The sequence below is a fragment of the Cololabis saira genome, chromosome 10 (assembly GCF_033807715.1).
Source record: "Cololabis saira isolate AMF1-May2022 chromosome 10, fColSai1.1, whole genome shotgun sequence".
Taxonomy (NCBI): Eukaryota; Metazoa; Chordata; class Actinopteri; order Beloniformes; family Belonidae; genus Cololabis; species Cololabis saira.
The window spans coordinates 6,753,087-6,769,567 of NC_084596.1; the positions used below are offsets into that span (position 1 = coordinate 6,753,087).

The window sequence follows — 16,481 nt, forward strand, 5'->3', positions numbered from 1 at the left end:
CTGACTCCCGCTTCCTGATTGAAACGTCTGACGGCCCGGCCCCCCGACCAATCAGTGGCGTGGAGGGTGATGACGTCAGATATAATGCCGGCTCAGCCCGGTTAGAACCTCGGCAGAATGGTTACAGAAACCCACCCGCCTTGGCCCCTAGTGGAAAAGCGCAAGACGGGGGCGTGGCGGGTAGAAGCGAGCTGAGTAGATACTTGTGGAAAAGGGCCATATTTGAATGTTGTAATGCAATGGATGACAACACATGTCTAACTGGATATACCTGCAAACATGCAGCTTATACATTTCATTGCTACGCGGACGACACCCAGCTCTATATCTCCTCCAAACCCACTCCCACCCTCCCACCTCCCTCCCTCTGTGACTGTCTCCATGACATCAAAGACTGGTTCACCTCATCCCTCCTCAAACTAAACGGCAATAAAACCGAGTTAGCCCTCATTGGCACCAAAACCACACTCACCAAACAGCCCACACTCACCATCGACAACTCCTCGGTTTCCCCCTCCCCTCAGGTCAAGAGCCTGGGTGTCGTCCTCGACAGTACCCTCTCATTCCACACACAAATCAATAACACCATCCGGTCCGCCTACTTCCACCTCCGCAACATAAACCGCCTCCGCCCCTCACTCATCCCCAACAGCACTGCCATCCTGGTTCACTCTCTGGTCACCTCCCGTCTCGACTATTGCAACTCCCTTCTATTCGGTCTCCCCCACAAAATCCTCCATAAAATCCAGCTGGTCCAGAATGCTTCAGCCCGCATCATCACCAAAACCTCTGCCATCTCCCACATCACCCCCGTTCTTCACCAACTCCACTGGCTTCCCATCAAATACCGCATAGATTACAAAATCCTCATCAACACCTTCAATGCCATCCATAATCTTGCCCCCCCTTACCTGTCAGACCTCATCCATGTCAACACTCCCACCCGGTCACTCAGGTCTGCCTCCTCCACCAACCTCACTGTTCCCCCAGCCCGCCTGTCTACCATGGGGGGTAGAGCTTTCAGCCGCTCTGCCCCTCGCCTCTGGAACAGCCTCCCCCCCGACATCAGGAACATGGACATTCTTCCCACCTTTAAATCTCACCTCAAAACCCATCTATTTAGGCAGGCTTATGATTTATGATTTGGATTAGACTCTGCTGTCGATAATGTGTTAAATTTTTTATACTAGGCGCCATACAAATAAAATGTATTATTATTATTATTATTATTATACAACAAGAAGTTGATGTATAAGCTAAGGGACAAATGGCGGTAAGTAGTGTAGAGGAATTGTTTTGAGTCTTATTATGAGTCTGCATTGATTGAGAGCAAGGCAGATTGGAAAAAAGGAAAAGACGGGGGGACATGGGTTTAAGAAAGTTAACTACAGTAAGTAACCACAGGCCATGGGGATCGCTGTGAACTGACAAACCATGGGAGCCAAAAGTAAACGGATAAAATAAAAATAAAAGGAAAAAAACAACACCAGTAGAGGTAATAATGGTTACCCATCGGTCTAACAAACAGTGGATTTTACGATGTATGAGAAGATGACGTCTGGAAAAAAAAAAAAACGCTGGCCTCTCAAAATCAGCTTGATCCTAAGTGCTGTGATGAAGTCGACGGAGAGTTAGAGGAAAAAGAAAAAAGTATGATGTAACTTGCAATTCTAAAAGGCAGGGGGATGCTGAGCAACATGATATATTATAGTATTTTAAGATCGAAGCTGAAAACTAAATAGGAAATATATGAAAAGGAGGAAGACCAGTTAGAACATTCGTCTGACAGTACTACTGACGAATCAGAAGAAGAATGGTTCATTAAATGTCCAGATGAACCAGAAGCAGGTCAGATCACGGGAGGTGGAGTCTCAGATGACTCAGAGCATGGAGAGGGACGTGTCAACCAGAATCGCTATCGGATTCCACACCAGAACAGAAGTGAGTACGAACGCGATCAGCTCCACATCAAAGAACATCGCTAATTGACAGAGCCAGAAGCAGGACCATCTGACGGAGGGGTGACACAGGCACGCCGACAACGAATACCTGTTGTGCCTAATGCTTATCCTATAGCACCCTCTACAGGTCAGGCCCAGACTCAGTTGGTTCCGCCAATCGAGGTTTGTCTTAACCAAGGGGGAGGTTCCCGGGAGCCTAAAGGTGGAAAAGGACAACATCTGCCAATACAAGGAGCAGCTCCCACAACACCACGAGCAGCTTCGACAGCGTATTACTCGAAACTACAATGCTGGGATGTGTACAGACAGGACACATGCAGATGGACTGCCCGATCAGTCCGTGGACAGGGCCCCGAAATCCTGGGTCAGGACCTCCCAACCCTGGAGGGGGGACACGGGGGCAGCTTACTCCTGCAATATGAGAAGTTGGAGCCAACCTTCCCCTCGCTGCCTCGAAGATTCGGACAACACGCCAGTTAATCTTTTGGGAAGAGATGTGTTGTGTCAACTCGATGCAAAAATCAAATGTACGCCGGATGGTGTATAGTTGGAGGTGGTAAAAGACCAACCTGACAATATGACTGTTCCTGTGATGCCACTAACGATTCCTGCAGAATCTCCACAGGTGATCCACAGGAGGCTCAAGTAGTCTGGATGACGCTAACAACACCGAACTCCTTCCTTCATCATGAGTGCGAAGCATGGAGACCACTGGTGATGACACGGCTAGAGAACCAACGCTACCTCTCCTTTGTACCATGCTTTTGACAGAGACCAAGTTCGTTGATAGATCTATGCTCAGCATTTTTCAGCGTACCAGTTCATCCAGATTCTTAGCATTTGTTTGCTTTTTCTTGTAAAGGTCTACAATCGTACACTCTCCCTCTATCTTCAATCTCGTGCTTACCGATGATCTTAGTTATTTGGATATACAATCGACCACTGTAATGTACGTGGACGATATTTTGATTGTCTTTTCTTGGCAGGCTACAGCAGACCCTGGGTATGTGGTTATGCCATCAATACAGCCCCATTAAGAGCTTTAATCCGAGCATTTGGACAAGGGTAACAGTCGGCCCGGTTGCAGTGGACTGACGGGCAGAAAGGGGCATTCTAGCTGCTGAAAACGAGATCTCCAGACTGCCCCAGCCCTAGCCAATCCAGACTACACAGGAGGAAATCACGGGCTCGTTTGGCCCGCCAGCGTTTGTTTATCCGCCCATGTTGGGGCGTGATTGGTTTTCCTCCGATTCAGACTAAATGCATGTTGATGTTAATCCTTTGTGGATTAACAAGGGGGGAAGTTATAATATTAGCTAATACTAATCCTAATAAGGAATAAGGATGGCAGAGTGTGGAAGCAGGTGTCTCGGTCTGAAAAACCGACCAACATATTCAGATTTGAGATATTTCGTTTTTCTACAAGGTGATCAATATGATATTTAAAGTTTAGACAGTCATCAATGAGGAAATATTTTCCATATTAATTCATTTTTATTGGAACTAAATGATATATAATTTGTTGAGCATAACAAGGAAACTTGTTTTTCATTTATTATAATTAATTTGATCATCGACCAGTTTTTTGGGGCAAATGTGCCGTAGTTTCGTGGGAGCTAATCATTTTTACTTTTTGTTTAGAAACGCCATTTTTTCCATGAAGGAAACATTATTTACGGCAGACAATCCTAAGTACCCCCTGACAGCCTCAAAGAGTTAACAGGGCAATTTTCAGGCCTGATTGTTTAGGTGTGTGTACACACGATACCCAAAAGGAAAGAAATCAGCAAGCTTATCTTGTTTGGGAGTTTGGGTGCTTCTTACTTCAAACAGGTCAGAGACTCCAGAGATGGGAGATACCAACCCCACAGGCGGAGTGGGTTCTCCTGAGAGTCATCAGAAGCAAGTACTTGGAGCTGAGGTGGGCAGGACCCAGAATGGACCTCCCACACCGCCCGACTCCACGGGAAAAGGGACACGTGGTGTCACTGGTCGCAGTGGGCCCCAACCGACCCGCCACAAAGATTAGTACCCCAGATCAGGCTGGATCTGGCGCAATAGTGGACATCAGACATGAGCCCTCAAGAAAGGGGCAGAATAATCCCCTGGGCAGGTCGAACAGGTGTCAGGGTAGTCTACCCCTGACACCCGAAAACAAGAAGAAAGAAGATTACTCTTCATTAGTGTACCAGGAAATTTTCCCTAGAACAAACCAACAGTAACTAGCTGTGTAAAAAGAATAGACATGGTTTGATGTGTGCTGTTATTAATCGTATTATTCACCAATATATCTGATTGCATGCTCACGTATGATTTTATTAATTTTATATTACTCGTAAAATGTGGAAATGTGTACTGCTGACTTTGCCACCTGGCAAGGGTTTTACCTCCCATCACTGTAACACTGTAACAATGAGGGGATGTTTCCCTGGTCATGTCTGCAAGGGTCAGCTAGTGTCTGATCCCTCAGTGACTGATCACCGAACCATTAGGATGGGCCAAGTCCCGGGATGGTTCAAGTCATGGTCCTGCAGCCGCCTTAGCGGCTGGGACAGTGTCTCAGATGGTGATCCTCACTGTGGGATGGAATACTTTATGTTAGATATTCTTTTACGCTGTATTAACATACCCCTAAGTATGATAACTATGTACTGTATGTCAAGGAATATGGATAATGATTAATGATCCTTTCAGGATCACAGGGGGGAATATGTAGAGGAATTGTTTTTATGTATGTATAATCATTTGGTTGAAATATAACATTGGTAACCTTCTACTTCAAAAAAAGAGCTTTATGAACTTTAAGCTAAAGGAGGAAGAAAAAGGACAGTGTGCGTATCTCTCCGGCATGTGTGCCCCTGAGTGACGCAGGTGTGGATGTGTGTTTCTCTCCGTGTCTCTCTCTCTCTCCCTCTTTCTGTGTGGGGGTATGTGTGTGTCTTTCCTCCCCATCTTGTAGTAGAAAGAGAGTAATAGTTTTGTATAATCAGTGTTATTTTTAAAGCTTTGGTGTCCACGAAGAATCACTGCAACTCCATGAAAAGGAATGTGTGTGTTATGAAGTATCTGCTTGTATTTGCTCAGATGGGAAGGAAACACATGCTTGGGCCTCTTGCAAATAGGCCTCACTTTGTGTATGTGCAAAATTATCTCCCCTTTCTTGGGTACAAGGGGCGTCATACATCACACCAGGTGTCTAGAGACTGCCCTTGTTTGAACAATTTACACCAAGATTAGTAATAAATGAGTATCTCTCGGGGAATCCTCCCTATGAGGGCCAAAACGATCTCCAGATTTTAGGCAATGACACGAGACTTGGGAGACGACACCTGTAGTGGTAAAAAAGACGCTGGGGAGGGTGGATAGTGAGGTAAGAAGTTGAATGATTTATGTATGTACCACTTGTGGAACTGACATGAGGAGAAGGTTACAGGGATATTGTTGGATACAGGGGTGTGGCCCCCAGACCCTTCAAAAGTATATAAGAGGGATGATTTGATGCAAAGTTTTAGAGTCGGTACCGGGACCATGCCGGCTCTCCTGTGTGTGGTACTGATTGTAATTCTTGCAATAAAGACCTGCACAGTATTTGGACGGAACACCAGCTGAAACTTTGACTCCAGTGTTTTCTTCAAGTCCGCGGATGAAGGAAAAACTTAGTCTATGTGGGGTAGGAAAAACTTAGAATCATGTGGAGGTCCCGAAAAGGATTTTCTCTACAGTAGCTTGTGATATTGAAGAAACCATCATCAAAGAGTTACTTTCCCTGACATGACTGCTCACCTTCTCATGTGGCTGGAAAACTGCGACGTCTCATTCAGCTGTTTCAGGTACTTTCCTGCAGCGTTGGTATGGCAGTCAACATGGCTGCTTGCCAAGCAGTTGACCTGGGTTTGTTTCCCAGCCCATGCAAGAAACATGAGGTCTTCATAAGTGTAATGCTTTTTGTTGGGGAAGAATATGTTTTTGACAATCAGACTTTACGTAATTGTACATGGCTTCAAACGTTTTTTGGAAATGAGTCCTGATTGATGACTTGACAGACATTTAATTAGACATATAGTCTCACACATACAGTATATGTGCAAGTAGACAGGTAACATATACCTTTATGTGGCGGCACGTTCACTATTATTTATTTATTTTTTTTATACTTTTTATTTTGTCTTTTTCAAGTTACACAGAAAGGAAAGAGAAGGAAAAAAAATTATAATAATAAAAATAAAAATGATAGTAACAATCATAACATAAATACCTGGGGGAGATGTAATATTTTGACATTCTTTTCTTTCCCTTTTTTAAGGGCATGGCTGGGATTTGACCTTAAATGTAGACCATTTTTGCCACTTTTGAGCAAAATCCCTTCCTCTAATTCTCAAACAAAAAGTCAATTTTTCCATGGCGTATATTTCTTCAACAATGTCGAGCCATTGTCTCAGTCCTGGGGGATCGCTTCTCATCCAGAGTCTTGTCAGGGCCTTCTTAGCAGCAACAGTCAATATTTTGAAGAGGTAGATGTCTCTCTTTTCAGTGACTTCAACAGGCATAAGTCCCAGATATACAGTCCTTGGATCTTTAGGTATTCTCAGATTTAGAATTTCCTCCATTGTTTGGATAACATTATGCCAGAATAATTGTATTTTTGAACATGTCCAAAAGACATGAGAGTGATTGGCTACTACATGATCACACCCACGCCAACAATTCTGTTGTTGTTGCGTTTGTTTACTCTTAATGTGTGGAGTGATAAAAAAGCGTATGAGATTTTTCCAGCCGAATTCTCGCCATCTTCTCGAACTAGTTGAAGATTGCTGTGTGTTGCACATGGAAAGCCAATCACTCTCTGACAATACAACATTGAATTCTTGTTCCCACTTTGATTTGATATATAATGAGTTTCTTCCATTACTTTTTTGGAGACAGCTATACAGTTTTGATACAGTCTTTGAGGGGGTTCTTTTATATGCGTCCATCAAAAATACAATCATCTCATTAATCTCTGCTGATAAGTACCTATTCACTTCCTTGTCATAAAAGTCACGTAGCTGTAAATAACGGTACAGATCTCTGTTTTCAAGTTTAAACTCCCGTTTGAGTTTATCAAAGTTCTTAAAAGTTTTTCCTTCAACAAGTGTACATATTGCCGTTATGCCCCTCTCCGACCACCTAATAAACGTGTCATCTAATAACTTGGGGCCAAAGTCGGGTGAATGAGAGGGCCATATCAACAACTTACTGTCCCCCTCCATTTTGTTTTTCTTAACAATCTCAAACCATGTCTTCAAAGTGTTTCTTAAGATTGTATTATCTTCCTTTTGATCTATATATTCTTTCCCCCCTAATCTAGCAGCGGGTGGCACTTTATGTAGTTTACATTCAATATTTTTCCATTTGGCTTGATATTCTGGAGAACACCAGTAGACAATGTATCTCAACTGAGCTGCATAGTAGTACTGTTTAAAGTCAGGCAGGGCAAGACCTCCTCGCTCTTTATCTAGCTGGAGCGTTCTGAGTTTTATCCTAGGTTTTGCGCCTGCCCAAATGAATCTAGATATTAATTTGTTCCATGCAGAAAACTGGCATTCTGGGATTCTAATGGGGAGTGAGAGGAAGACATATAACAACCTGGGCAGTACATTCATTTTTATCACCTCTATCCTCGAACTGAAATCTAAAATTAATGTTGACCAGCGTGTTACATCTGCCTGAATTTTGTTGGTCAAAGTACGATAATTAAATTCAAACAGGTCATTTAAATTCTGTGTAATTATCACACCCAAATATTTTATCCATTTTGTGTCCCACTTTAGTTTATATTTACCCCGAATTTTACTATTTGGTAGGTAATTTAAGCAAAGTACCTGTGTTTTTTTGATGTTCAGTTTGTATCCTGACATCGTGCCATAATTTTCCAAGGTGGTTAGGAGTCTGGGGATTGTTACATTTGGGTTTGTTAGATATGTGATAATGTCATCAGCAAACAGGCCTATTTTATGCTCCTCGGTTGCTATGTTAATCCCTTCCAGTTCATCATTTTGTCTGATGTCTTGAGCAAGCGGCTCAATAAATAACGCAAAGAGGGAGGGGCTGAGGCAGCATCCCTGCCTTGTACCTCTGTTAACGTTAAAGCTGCCTGTCAGAGAGCCATTGATCCTCAGCCTGGCAGTAGGACCACTATAGAGAGCTTTTATGCAACTAATAAATTGGTCATTAAAGCCAAATCTCTCCAAAACTTTATATAGAAAAGGCAAACTTACTCTATCAAAAGCCTTCTCGGCATCAAGGCTAAGCAAGGCTGTACTAAGTTGTCTTTTATTAATATGTTCTATAATATGTAGTGTGCGTCTGACATTATCTTGCGTCTGTCTGCCCTTTATAAACCCTGATTGGTCTTCATCTATTAAGTAAGGAAGAAGATGTTCCAGCCTTCTAGAAATGATGGACGTGAATATTTTATAGTCTACGTTTAATATGGAAATCGGTCTGTAAGATTCACACAACTCTTTGTCTTTGCCTTCCTTTAGTATCACCGAAATCACTGCTTCCTTCCATGATGGAGGTATTTTACCATGTTTAAGAGTCCAATTCAGAGATTTAAGTAATGTAGGTGCAAGGTCCTCCGCAAAGATCTTGTACCACTCATTTGGGAAGCCATCACTTCCTGGGCACTTATTGTTTTTCAAATTACTTATAGCTCTGTCTAGTTCTTTCTTTGTAATTGGAGCGGATAAAGAATCATTTTGTACCTTGCCTATGGAGGGGAGATCCAATGTTAGTAAGTATTTTCTAATCATCTCATCTTCCACTGGATCTGGTTCCGAGTACAATGACACATAATATTTTTCGAAGCAATTTTCTATTTCCTGAGGTTTAGAAGTTATAACGTTATTCAATGGGTCTCTAATCTTAGATATGCAGCTTTTAATTTGTTGATTTCTAAGGCGTCGTGCCAGGATCTTTGTTGCTTTAGGACCGGATTCGTAAAAGGTCTGTTTTGTGAATCTAATTTTCTTTTCAAGTTCATCAGTAAGAATCGCATCTATTTGTTTCCTGGTTTCTTTTAACTGATTCGTCAGTGTTACATCTTTATCTGTTTGTTTTTGTTTCTCTAATTTTTTCAATTCTTCCTGTAATTTTTCATATTTTAGCCTCTTCACTTTATTCATGTAAGCTGTCCGTGAAATCAAATTCCCTCTCATAATTGCTTTAATCGTATCCCATACCATCGTTGGTTCCACTTCACTATTACTTGTAGTATTATTTTCAATAGAGTCCTTAATTTCTCGTCTTATATCCTTAACAGTCATTGTGTTATTCAGAATCCCAATATTCATTCTCCACAGTGTGCTTTTATGTCTGTCATTTAATTGTATAGTTAAGTAGACTGCATTATGGTCTGAAACATCCGAGGTCCCTATTGAACATTCTTTCACCCTATGTCTATCTGAGATATTCATCAGAAAGAAATCTATTCTAGAGTGAGTCTGGTGTGTGGCTGAGAAATGGGTAAAGTCCTTCTCTGAACCATGAAGATTCCTCCAGACATCGAACATACCAGACTCTTTGATTAAAATGTTAAGGCTTTTTGACATATGCAGTTTGTGTTGTTTTTTACTTGTCGTGTCTAATGAGTAATTCAGGATTGTATTCCAGTCGCCGGCACAGATCAGTATACCCTCACTGAAAGTGACAATCTTATCAAAAAACTGAGTAAAGATTTTTTTATCACTTTCTGGAGGTATATAGATACAAGCAAATGTGACTAATATGTTATCAAGTTTTCCTTTGACTAAAACATATCTGCCTTCCTTATCTCCTTCTGCCTTAATCAAGTCAAAATTCAGAGAGTTAGACATCATAATAGCCACTCCTCTTTTCCTGCTGTTTTTACATGCACTGAAAAAGGAATTTGAATATCCAAACCTCTTCAACTTATTATGTTCTTCATTAGACAAATGTGTTTCTTGCAGCATTACAACATGTGATTTATCCTTTTTTAACTTTGCCAACACTTTGCTCCTCTTAATCGGATGTCGTAGGCCATTTACATTCAAAGACGTAATCTTTAAGCTATCCAGCCTTGGCATGAGCATCACAGGTGACAACAATCTCCCCCAGAAAAAAACACAGAACAGTGATAACGGTAACTATTATACAGAAAAAAGGAAAAGAGAATCTAGGCTTCCAAAAGGGGGGGAGAACCGTCTCCCCCAGAGTGACCCAGTTGGAGGGTCGAGGGTTAAGTCTCTCATCTAGAGAGGGCCCAATATAAGAGATGGTTATTAATTCTAGCAAAAGAACTGTCCCCATCCTATGAGTCCAACTAAAATGTAACAGTAGTTGAGACCACACTACCCAGTGATAATCAAACCATTAGGCCAAAAAAGAAAAGTATCCAGCGAAGCATGGTGATAATAATAATGATAATGATTCTCACCCAATTGTGAGATTAGTGTGTAGCCAAAAATAAAAATAAAACGTCAGGCGTTCTCCGTGTTATCCCTCTGGAACTCCCGCAGCTTCTCCTTGGCTCTCTGAGCGGCGGAGCCGCCCCGCCCCCGGCGCTCAGCTCCCCGCTCCCATCCCAGCAGCTCCGACAGTGAATCCAGCGCAGGCTCCGCGTCGCGCACCTGCGGCGGGTCCACTTTGAAGCCCCGTCTGTGTAACTCTTGCCATGCTGCCTCCGCGCTGCTGTATGTCCTGGCTCCGGTGTCCCAGTGGATCCTCATGTTGGTATAGGGCGTTTGGAAACTTATCCCCTTTTCCTTTAAAGCTCTCTTGATCCCGTTGTATTCCTTGCGCTTCCTGACTGTCTCAGCGGCATAATCATGGTCAAAATAGATCACCCGTTTGCCCAGTGATATTTTGCCCTTTCTCCAAGCCTCCTTTAGCACCAGTTCCTTGGTTGTAAACTCCTGGAAATTAATAATAATGGGTCTCGGAGGTTTTTCGGGTGGAGGTTTCTGCGCTAAGGAGCGGTGCGCCCGTTGGATTTTCAGGTCGAGGTCCTGCGGCAGCGGTAACTCACGTTTAAGGAGAGCAGTGATGAACTGGGCTACAGAATTTCCCTCCTCACCCTCTGCCACTCCGAATATGCGGATATTGTTTCTCCTAGATCGGGACTCCAGGTCCGTCACTTTTTCCAGAAGAAACTTTTGCTGTTTGGCAAAGGCAGAGAGCAGCATATTTGCCTCCGCTGCCCAGTCCTCCATCCGCCCCACGCGCGTCTCCGCCTCATCAACACGGCCGGACAAACTTTGCACTTCTTTTGTTAAGTTGTCGAGTTTGCCATTAATTTCTTGGCTCATGTGGTTGATTTCTTGGCGCAGGGAGTCGTTACCTTTCGTCAGATCAGATTTAAGGTCCTTAATTGCCGCCATCAAGTCGTTCGAGTTCACATTGGTTTCATCCTCCGGGCCACCAACACGTGCCTCCAGGTTGCTATCATTAGCTTTTGCCTTCGCCCCCGTGCTGCCTATTTCTTGATTTTTAGACATTTCTTCTTCTCTTCTTTGGCCTCTTGTGAGTCTCTTCCCACTCATCTAACAAAGGATCCACTCAAAATGTAGTGAACGAGTTTTTAGTGGGAAAATAATAACTTTTCTTGGGAGCGTGGTCTCAGGTGCGTCTGACTACTCCATGAGCTAAACCGGAAGCCCCCGTTCACTATTATTTAAGTTTAGGATCTGAAGATCTTTTTCTGTTTACCGACAACACCGCCTTTGATTTGGGCCCTAGGACCCATACTAAAGGTCAATCATCACGTCTACAAAAGGACACGAAGGTTCGTTCACTCAGGGATGGAGATAGGGGACAGAGTTCAATAATACAAACAATATTTTATTATTTAAAAGAGGCACATTGGTTGGGGCAATAAAACAAAAAAGGATCCCAATTGAAGAATGGGGAAAGGGTTTACGGACTAGGCCTTACCGGCTTACCTCTTGGCATGAAAGGGAAGCAAGATGTAGGTTTTCACCATTCACACATCATTCCAATGTTGTTCTTCAGGTAAAGCATTGTCCATCCATCCATTGTCCACCGCATTATCTGAGTCCGGGTCGCGGGGGCAGCAGTCGGAGCAGGGATCCCCAGACTTCCCTCTCCCCAGACACTTCCTCCAGCTCTTCCGGGGGGCCTCCTCCCGGTGGGACACGCCCGGAACCCCTCACGAGGGAGGCGTCCAGGGGGCATCCTATACAGGTGCCCGAGCCACCTCAGCTGGCTCCTCTCGATGTGGAGGAGCAGCGAGCTCCTCCCGGGTGACAGAGCTCCTCACCCTATCTCTAAGGGAGCGCCCCGCCACCCTGCGGAGGAAACTCATTTCGGCCGCTTGTATCCGGGATCCCGTTCTTTCGGTCATGACCCAGAGTTCATGACCATAGGTGAGGGTGGGAACGTAGATCGACCGGTAAACCGAGAGCTTTGCCTTTCGGCTCAGCTCCCTCTTCGACACGACGGACCGATACAATGACCGCATTACTGCGGCCGCCGCACCGATCCGCCTGTCGATCTCGCGCTCCGTTCTCCCCTCACTCGTGAACAAGACCCCAAGATACTTAAACTCCTCCACCTGAGGCAGGAACTCTCCCCCGACCTGGAGGGTGCAAGCCACCTTTTTCCGGTCGAGAACCATGGCCTCAGACTTAGAGGTGCTGATTCTCATCCCAGCTGCTTCACACTCGGCTGAAAACCGCCCCAGTGCATGCTGAAGGTCCTGGCTCGAGGGAGCCAACAAGACCACATCATCTGCAAAAAGCAGAGATGAAATCAAGTGGCTCCCGAACCGTACCCCCTCCGGCCCCTGGCTGCGCCTAGAAATTCTGTCCATAAAAATAATGAACAGAACCGGTGACAAAGGGCAGCCCTGCCGGAGTCCAACACGCACCGGGAACAGGTCTGACTTACTGCCGGCAATGCGAACCAAGCTCCTGCTCCGGTCATACAGGGACCGTACAGCCCTCAGCAGAGGGCCTCCGACCCCATACTCTCGGAGCACCCCCCACAGGATGCCACGTGGGACACGGTCGAAAGCCTTCTCCAAATCCACAAAACACATGTGGACTGGTTGGGCAAACTCCCATGCGCCCTCGAGCACCCTGCGGAGGGTGTAGAGCTGGTCCAGCGTTCCACGGCCAGGGCGAAAACTGCATTGTTCCTCTTGAATCCGAGGTTCGACTATCGGCCGAATTCTCCTCTCCAGCACCCTGGAATAGACTTTCCCCGGGAGGCTGAGGAGTGTGATTCCCCGGTAGTTGGAACACACCCTCCGGTCCCCCTTTTTGAAGAGAGGGACCACCACCCCGGTCTGCCAGTCCAGAGGCACTGTCCCCGACTGCCACGCGATGCTGCAGAGGCGTGTCAGCCACGACAGCCCCGCAACATCCAGAGACTTGAGGTACTCAGGGCGGATCTCATCCACCCCCGGTGCCTTGCCACTGAGGAGCTTCCGAACTACCTCAGTGACTTCAGCTTGGGTAATGAATGAATCAACCTCTGAATCCTCAGCCTCTGCTTCCTCGACGGAAGGCGTGTCAGCGGGATTGAGGAGATCCTCGAAGTATTCCTTCCACCGCCCGACGATGTCCCCAGTCGAGGTCAACAGCTCCCCTCCTCCACTGTAAACAGTGTTGGCGGAGCACTGCTTCCCCCTCCTGAGGCGCCGGATGGTTTGCCAGAATTTCCTCGAGGCCGACCGGTAGTCCTCCTCCATGGCCTCCCCGAACTTTTCCCAGACCCAAGTTTTTGCTTCCGCGACCGCCGTCCGCATACAGGGCAGTCCGCTTGGCCTGCCGGTACCCGTCAGCTGCCTCGGGGAGTCCGCCGAGCTAGCCAGGCTCGGTAGGACTCCTTCTTCAGCTTGACGGCATCCCTTACTTCCGGTGTCCACCACGGGGTTCGGGGATTGCCGCCGCGACAGGCGGAGACCTTACGGCCGCAGCTCCGGACGGCCGCGTCAACAGTGGAAGTGGAGAACATGGTCCATTCGGACTCAATGTCTCCGGCCTCCCTTGGAATCCGGTCAAAGCTCTCCCGGAGGTGGGAGTTGAAGACCCCCCTGACAGGGGAATCTGTCAGACGTTCCCAGCAGACCCTCACGATACGCTTGGGTCTTCCAGGTCTGACCAGCTTCCTCCCCTGCCAGTGGATCCAACTCACCACCAGGTGGTGATCAGTTGACAGCTCAGCCCCTCTCTTCACCCGAGTGTCCAAGACATACGGCCGGAGGTCAGATGAAACGACAACAAAGTCGATCATTGACCTCCGGCCTAGGGTGTCCTGGTGCCACGTGCACTGATGGACACCCTTATGCTCGAACATGGTGTTCGTTATGGACAGACTGTGGCTAGCACAGAAGTCCAATAACAGAACAACCCTCGGGTTCAGATCAGGGAGGCCGTTCCTCCCAATCACACCTCTCCAGGTATCACTGTCGCTGCCCACGTGAGCGTTGAAGTCCCCCAACAGAACGATGGAGTCCCCAGTTGGGGCACTTTCCAGCACCCCTCCCAGGGCCTCCAGGAAGGCCGGGTACTCTGCACTGCCGTTCGGCCCGTAGGCCGAAACGACAGTGAGAGACCTATCCCCGACCCGAAGGCACAGGGAAGCGACCCTCTCGTTAAGTGGGGAGAACTCCAACACATGGCGGCTGAGCTGGGGAGCTATGAGCAAGCCCACACCAGCTCGCCGCCTCTCACCATGGGCAACTCCAGAGTGGAAGAGAGTCCAACCTCTCTCAAGGAGTTGGGTTCCAGAGCCCAGGCTGTGCGTGGAGGTGAGCCCGACTATTTCTAGTCGATACCTCTCAGCCTCCCGCACAAGCTCAGGCTCCTTCCCCCCCAGCGAGGTGACATTCCATGTCCCTAAAGCCAGAGTCGTCGTCCGGGGATTGGGTCGCCGGGGCCCCCGCCCACGGCTGCCACCCAAATCGCACGGCACCTTCCCCTTATGAACCCTCCCGCGGGTGGTGGGCCTACGGGAGGGCGGGCCCACGTCGCTCGTTCGGGCTGCGCCCGGCCGGGTCCCGTGGGCCAAGACCCGGCCACCAGACGCTCGCCTGCGAGCCCCGACCCCAGGCCTGGCTCCAGGGTGGGGCCCCGGTAACGCCAGTCCGGGCGACGTAAACTTCCTTGCTCTTTTCTTCTTCATAAGGGGCTTTGAACTGCTCTTTGTCTGACCCGTCACCTAGGACCTGTTTGCCTTGGGAGACCCTACCAGGGGCATTAAGCCCCGGACAACATAGCTCCTAGGATCATTCGGGTGCTCAAACCCCTCCACCACGGTAAGGTGGCGGTTCAAGGAGGGGGTAAAGCATTGTACTACATTCAAACAAACACACATTTATTTCAGCCAAATGTTCAAGCATGTGACAAGTTGTTGTGGCCGAGTGGTTAAGGCGATGGACTTGAAATCCATTGGGGATTCCCCGCGCAGGTTCAAACCCTGCCAACAACGGTTAATGTTTGAACATGCAAGAAGACTTGCAGTTGGTAACCATAGACTAAAATGTCTTTCAAAACTAATCAGAGGAGTTTTTATGCGTTATCCCCAGCATGCATTAATAGGTAACATCAGCCTACATTAAGTTAGTTTTACATTTCTTTCCAAGCAGTCGGCCCAGGTTCGCAGTTTTGGCATGGAGCTGCTTCAAACCTATAACAAACTGCTTATTTCAATGGGGTCTTTATGGAGGCCCTGTGGAATAGTTGGTCAAAGTGCTTGTCTAGTAAACAGGAGATCCTGGGTTCAAATCCCAGCAGAGCCTCTAAACTCAAATGTCTTGAAGGTCGGAAAGATCACATTTCTCTCATTCCTGGTTCTGGCACTATTTCTCACATGCTTGCCTAATTATAGCAGAGTACTTTGTCAAAAGTACTCCTGCTCTTAGTGAACGTGGATGCTCTCTGTTTTGTCATTCTATTGGAGCCTCTCTTTTCATATCCTGCAAAAATGTGCGTATGAATCGTGTAGGGGGGGGAAGGAGGGGGAGCGGAGGCCGTAGCCAGGTGGCAGGACCAGCAGAGCCGGCCCTGGAAAGACGCCCATGTTCCCCCGTTGGCCATCCAGTAGCGGGGGCCGACCCTCCGAGCCGGGCCAGGGCCCCACCGTACCTCCACGGGCGCCCCCGGCGCTGACCGAGCCCCCAGTCGGAGGGGGAAACGGTCCATTCCCCCCTGTGATCCTGAAAGGATCATTAATCATTATCCATATTCCTTGACATGCATAGTTCTCACACTTAGGGTATGTTAATACAGCGCAAAAACTTCTTCAGGTAAGAGAATATTTAACATAAGTAGTTCCATCCCACAGCGAGGATCACCATCTGAGACACTGTCCCAGCTGCTAAGACGTGGCGTGGGTGGGTACAAAGAGAAAGCCCTGTTCATTCAAATGTCAACAACAGTTGTCATTATCAAACCTCTCCAAGTCTATGGTCTCTTTCTAATGGCGCTTTTCCACTAGTATCTACTCAGTGCGGCTCGGCTCGGGACGGCTCGTCTCGCCTCTACCCGCCTCTAG

General features: G+C 46.9%; 1 non-coding gene across 1 annotated transcript; it reads left to right on the top strand.

Moving 5' to 3' along the window:
- The first annotated feature begins 15,334 nt into the window (after positions 1–15,334).
- trnas-uga (transfer RNA serine (anticodon UGA)) lies at positions 15,335–15,416 on the top strand. The gene has a single exon. It is a non-coding gene; the product is annotated as a tRNA-Ser (tRNA).
- Positions 15,417–16,481: the final 1,065 nt, after the last annotated feature.